General features: G+C 40.8%; 1 long non-coding RNA gene across 1 annotated transcript; it reads left to right on the top strand.

Annotated features, from left to right (window-relative positions):
- The first annotated feature begins 1433 nt into the window (after nt 1–1433).
- Nucleotides 1434–3979, top strand: LOC127308258 (uncharacterized). The gene is made up of 2 exons (XR_007856376.2): nt 1434–1826; nt 3830–3979. It is a non-coding gene; the product is annotated as an uncharacterized lncRNA (long non-coding RNA).
- The last annotated feature ends 2021 nt before the right edge of the window (nt 3980–6000 follow it).

The raw sequence follows: 6000 nt of genomic DNA, 5'->3' as shown, positions 1-6000 counted from the left end.
GATTAGACGGATCCTAACAAGGTTGGAATCATGTCTTAGGTAATTTATTAAACATGGGTGCTATCAAGGTTGGTATACCTTCTTTGGTGATAGCTGGCTAGGGTTTATAGATCCTATTAGGCAGGTTTGATGGCTACTCCTTATTTACTTCAAAAGAATAACTTTTGAAGAACATACTTCTTAAGTAATAAGAAGTATATCAATTAGGGTTGAGGTTGTCTAGGGTTTGCCATTGGATCCACTAAGTAAGGAATAGTTAGTTCCTAAATAGTATGGTTCATAATTATCTAACATTAGTAGGATTTAGTGGAGTATGATATATGATGCACATTATTGGTATGGTTGCTATTGGAGTTCATCACAATGGTGTGATGCTAACTAAGGTTAATTAAGGATGATGGTTTTGGAATAGGAATTAAGGTTTACACTTAATTGACCCTATTTGATCATCTGGGTTTTCATTAGGATGAGTACATGAAATACCAACTTATTAGTAATATGGCTTCTACTATTTTATGAGAACAAGAATATTTATTTAGTTGCTAATTATAGATCTATGAGTGAATGTTAAGTTCATATGATCACATTTCACAATTCCTAGGGTTTTAGAGTTTCACATAAAATGATGGAGTTGGGGTTTTATTCCTAATAGAATTAGGGTTGCATTTGGAATTATTGAATTAGGATTTCCTATTTGTCATTAAATAAATTGATGAGCAAATTGAAGTTAATAAATAAATCTTAAGTTTAAGTTACTATTGAGTTTGGAATTTACCTTATTAATACTTAAATTTACTTGAAGAGAAACACTATTAATCTCTTTTAATATTTTTCTAGGGTTTAAGCCATATTTTAAGTGGTTATAAATTAGTTCATGAATTTGGCATTTGTGTAGAGAAAAATTACAGTTTTTAAATTGTAATCAATGAATGATACTAGATTACACTAAAATAGGTATGCTGCATATTCTAATTTGATTAACTTTGCTAGGGCCATACGTAGTTCTAACGAATTAGTTACTAGGATTGGAGCTTTTTGAGCCATAGCATATACGTATATTTCTTGGGCTGAATGGATCGGACCCAGTCAAGTGCATTCACGCACAGGACCTTGCCCTCACGCCGTCACGCACACTCTCCTATCGTCCCCACTTCTTCGTACGCACGCGACACCCAGCACGCCTCCGTGATGCTGCCGCCGCCACCTGCCTTTCCGGCCGCCGCCGACCAAGTCCGTCGCCGCCGCACGCCGGCCCAGCTCCGTCTCGCTGCTCTCTACCGCCTCCTCCCGGTCGATTTGATCCACGCGGTCTTAATCACCCGCGCCCAACCAGGGAACCCTAGCTCGGCGTTGATGGTTTTGGCCGCCGCCGGCCTCGGCGGTACCGTCGTGTGTCGGTGTGGCTCCGCCATTGGCCTCTCCTTGAAGCTGCCGCCACGACGCCGACCTGCGCTCATACACAGCCCTGTGGCTAACCCTAGCTTGCTCCGGCTAGGTCGCCGACACGGTGCTCGCGTTCCCGCTCCTCCGGCTATCTCTCCTTGGCGAACTGGACCTCTTCTTTGAGCGCCCCGAGCCCCAGCTCGGCTCTGCCATGCCCGGCTGCTCTGATTCCTCAAGTGGTGGTGTCCTGGTGGTGTGCTGTTGGGGGTGGGGTGCTCGTGGTGGTGTTGCTGCTGCCTGTGCGGCTGTGTTGACGGTGAACTGGTGGTGTGGTGGCTACTTCGTCCTCGACGCCGGCAGGATGGTGCCGTAGGCGCAACCTCGGCTGGATGGTGCCGCGGACGCAACCCCGGCGTCGATCTCGTCTGCACCTCTACATCATGGTGAGCTAACTTCTCCACTTCTCTGCCTATGGCCATATGCTACACTATCCTGCTTGGTGAATATGTGCCCCAAAAGTGTTATAGTGGAGCTAAATATTGTGGCTAGCTTTCTGGTGGCTTCGCTATTTTACTCTTCTTGTCAAAACTGAATGTTAAATTCAGTTGAGGTGGTTTAATGTTATGCCTCTATTTGGATGATTAATCATCCAGGCATGTGTGGCTGGTTGTATTTATTTTACTGATGAAACTGAATATACTCTACAACATGCACTATTTACTTGATGCTTTGTTTGGTGGTTTGACTATGAGCTTAGAAGCATGCTTATAGTGATTTGGTGCCCCCATTTACTTGTGCTTTTAATTCCAGGATGTTGTTACTCATACCTAGATCATGTGTATATATATGATCCTGGACAAGCTTGTCTTGGTGGTGTATATAGAATTCACTCTGGCCATATATGAGGCTTATAAATGTATACTTTATATGATGGTTAGCTTGTGGCTTTGCTTGCTTTCTCGGTTCTACTTAGTTGGCCTAGGAGTGATTTCCTGGACCCTAAGTATACTTCTACAGCTAGTGGATTTCGGTGAAGGGATGTACTATATATATGATCCATTGATCTCCAGGAATTATTCCAGAGACAAGTTGATGTTACTGGTTGCTATATCTTTATATTTTTGGATTGATTAAACTGATAAGAACAGATCTAGCTTGCTTCCTTGGTCTTGCCAGTGATGCAATGATTGATGCACTGCTGGTTAATAGGAACAGATGCTTGTGCTTGATCTTGTAGCCCTGCCAATGATGCAAAGGCTGAGGCCCAAACTTGTGATAAGAACAGATGCTAAAATATGTGATTTAATTCTCTGTGATGATTCTTGCATAGCATCCTATGCACATCGAGAGAAATCCATCTTTCTATCCTCCTAGGTGAAAACCTAGTTGAAGGGTTGTTAGATGGAATGACTTTTTTATTCCATTTGTTTTCCCACATATGTGTATGCAATCTAGAGATACATAAACTATGATCTAGTTAAGCTACTGGTTGATTTCTACCTGTTGCTCCCTAGCTTGATATCTGGTGGATTCTTCTAGCTTCTGTGATACTTTGCTTCTGGTGACATGCCTGCTCCTCCTAGCTTCTTGATCTGCTTCATATTGATCTAGCTACTGATATATGGCTGCTGAACTAATTCTTGATGTTGTGCTAATGGAGAGATGTATCATGTCTGGTCGATCTTGCAACTAGCTATTAGATGGCTGTTATTCTACTTTGGTGAAACCTGAGCCAAATGGTTTGGCTGGCTGCGATGCCCTTGCTTTTATAGTCTTTGGGCTAACTCATCGTGGTGATGACAACACAGAGATTGCATGTGTGTGTGAGCTGCTAGGTAGGCTGCTTCCCCTCCATGTGCACGTTGCCAACTTGACTTTCCTTGCCTCATGTGCAAGCCATTGCTCAACCTTGTACTTATCCTATTCTGTCTATCTTTGGTACTATTAAGTGAAAATACTTCTGTTGGCTGCTGTTTCTATATGGCTTTATTTAATGGTCATTTTGCTTAACTAAGTGTGCATTTAAATTCAGTCCTGCTTATATACATGTAATTATTAACTAGTGGCTTAGGATCATACTGACTTTTCCATGTCAGTAATGATTCATTAAAACAATTTTGTGGTGCCTCACAGATTCTAGCTAGATTAGAGGGAAAATATATTTGTCTATATTTAGTGGAGCATCATGTGTTGCCTTGTCCTCGAGATGGATCATCTAATGATGCCTTGTGTTCCTGGTTGCATTCTTGATCACTGGTTTTCTATGATAATGCCTCGTTGATGCCAAATTCTGTTTTACTCCCTCTAATCACCATTTGGGGGTTAGGACAAGTTCCTAATTTCCATTTAGCTAGTTTCCAATATTAACATTGCCTCACCAAAAGTGAGGCAAATATTTTAACATTAACACAAACAATTCCTTTTGTCTTTGTTATTGGTTTTGCAGGTACACAAGAATATGAAGATGTGGAATAGTTTAGGTTTTCTTGTTATTTCTTTGTACTCTTCTTTTTCTTTTGTATCTTGTAAATAATTGAATTGTAATAAGTTTTAAATTGTTTATTTGTTATGAATTATCAAAATGTGTTTGCCCTTACTTATTGTATTGATATACTTGTTTAAATTTTCATAAATGTTGTAATATATGCTTATGTGAATTATTATTTATAATATTTGATTCTCATTCCTATTTGATTTTACTTTGTATTTTGTATAATGTTTAGAATTCAAATTCCAATTCAAATTATTATTTGAGTTCATGTGTTGAATTGAATTCAAATTATTTCTCCCGCAACCAAAAGAATTTAACAAAGGTCATGTCGAAATTTATTGCACTCACATCGATGTGCTAATTCAATTCCATCGACGTAAGAGAAACCTCGATCGCTTTGATGGGTTTAAGCAAAAGCGCGAAAATTCACCGGATTTTCTATGCATGAATGCAATGCACACATCTGTTTCCTCTACTTTTATAACCTCAAATACTGGGATAACCTCTAAAATTAATTGAAGTGGGAATTATCAACCATAACCAGTAAAAAGGGAGTTGCATTCCAAATGAAAAAGGAACTTAAAGAACACCTATATTCATGCTTAATTGATATTCTGAATAAGCCCAAAAGTATGCAATATCCTCAAAATAAAATATTTGTCCAAATAGAATACTGGTACTTTAGTCAGTATACTATATCCTGATTGAATTAATATAATTACAAATACCTGCAAATAGAAATTTAATTCAAATATGAATTCAAATAGAAAATATAAAACAGGAAAAATAAAAACAGGAAAAGGAAAAGAAAAGAAAAACTCACCTGGACCTTACCTGGCTCGCAGCCCAGCAGCAGCCTGCAGAGAAGCCAGCAGCAGCCTGGCCGTGGCAGCCCAGGAGCAGCCCAAGGCCCAGCCTGAAGCACAGCCCAAATCAGCCCAATACCCATTCGCCTCGGATAAGAACGAAGGAGACGTCGTCGTCTTCGTTCCCTTCGCTGGGAGCACAGGAGCTCGCCACCGAGCCACCAGGGCCACGTCCCGCGTCGCCGCCGACGTTGTTGACCGCCAGCACATGCCTGGAGACGTATAAGTAGCGCGGGAGCTCTCCATTTTCATTCGTTTTGCCCCAGTTCCTCCCCATCCCGAAACCCTAGCTCTCCGGCCATCTCGGCTCGCCGCCGATTGGGGCCGTCTCAAGCCCAGCGGTGAGGTCCTGGAGCTGCGCCCCATCTTCTATTCCCTCTGGGAGGAAGATAGCTTCCAGTGATGGCCCGAGACGGGCGAATTTGGTGATTTCCTTCCGTAGCTCATCGCCGGTATCGGTGAGGTTGAGCTCGTTTCCGTCCACGAATGGCGCCATCGACCACACCAACGCCACCAGGGTATGATTGCGCATCTTTGGACTATTTATTTGCATGATTTGGTCCACCGTAGCATGTTCTCCGAGATCGCCGGAATCGCACCGCCGCAGTAGAGCTCGCCGGAGCTACTCCGGTGACTTCTAGTTGGTGGCGATGGTACCATAAGACTCCGCATCGAGTACCGGTTCGAACGAGATCATTTTCACCACCTCTGGAGCTCAGTATCGGCGTCGCCGTCGATCGCCGGAGCTCTCTCCGGCGAGGTGACGTGGCTAGTCAACTCTGGAGTCAATTTGACTAGTCTTCGCCTATGTGGCAGCTGAGGTGGACATGACCCCACCAGTCAGTGGCAGTAGCTAGGGTAGGCCACGGTAGAAATCGTGTTTTCATTTAATTCTAAATACAGAAAATTGCTGAAACTTTGCAAATGCTTAGAAAATTCATAAAAACTCAGAAAAATAAATATAAGATATCAAAATTCTTATAAAAGTAAACTCTATCCAATAAAAATATAAAATGAAATTTTTATTTTTAATAAAAATTCAATTATTTAATACTTGCTATTTAAGCCTTTAATTTTAATTCTAAATTCAATTAAAATTCAATAATTAGGAAAAAGGTATAAAATAAATAAAAACCAGTGAAATAAATATAGAAAACAATAAAACTAATTTTCTTTATTTGGAATTTATTAAATCTTTATTAATAGGAATTAAATCCTGATTAATAATTATCTTGATTATTAATTATTTAAAAATAATAA

The sequence above is a fragment of the Lolium perenne genome, chromosome 6, assembly GCF_019359855.2.
Source record: "Lolium perenne isolate Kyuss_39 chromosome 6, Kyuss_2.0, whole genome shotgun sequence".
Classification (NCBI taxonomy): domain Eukaryota; kingdom Viridiplantae; phylum Streptophyta; class Magnoliopsida; order Poales; family Poaceae; genus Lolium; species Lolium perenne.
The sequence above is the reverse complement of the archived record's forward strand: the minus strand, read 5'-3'. Positions and strand labels throughout refer to the sequence as shown.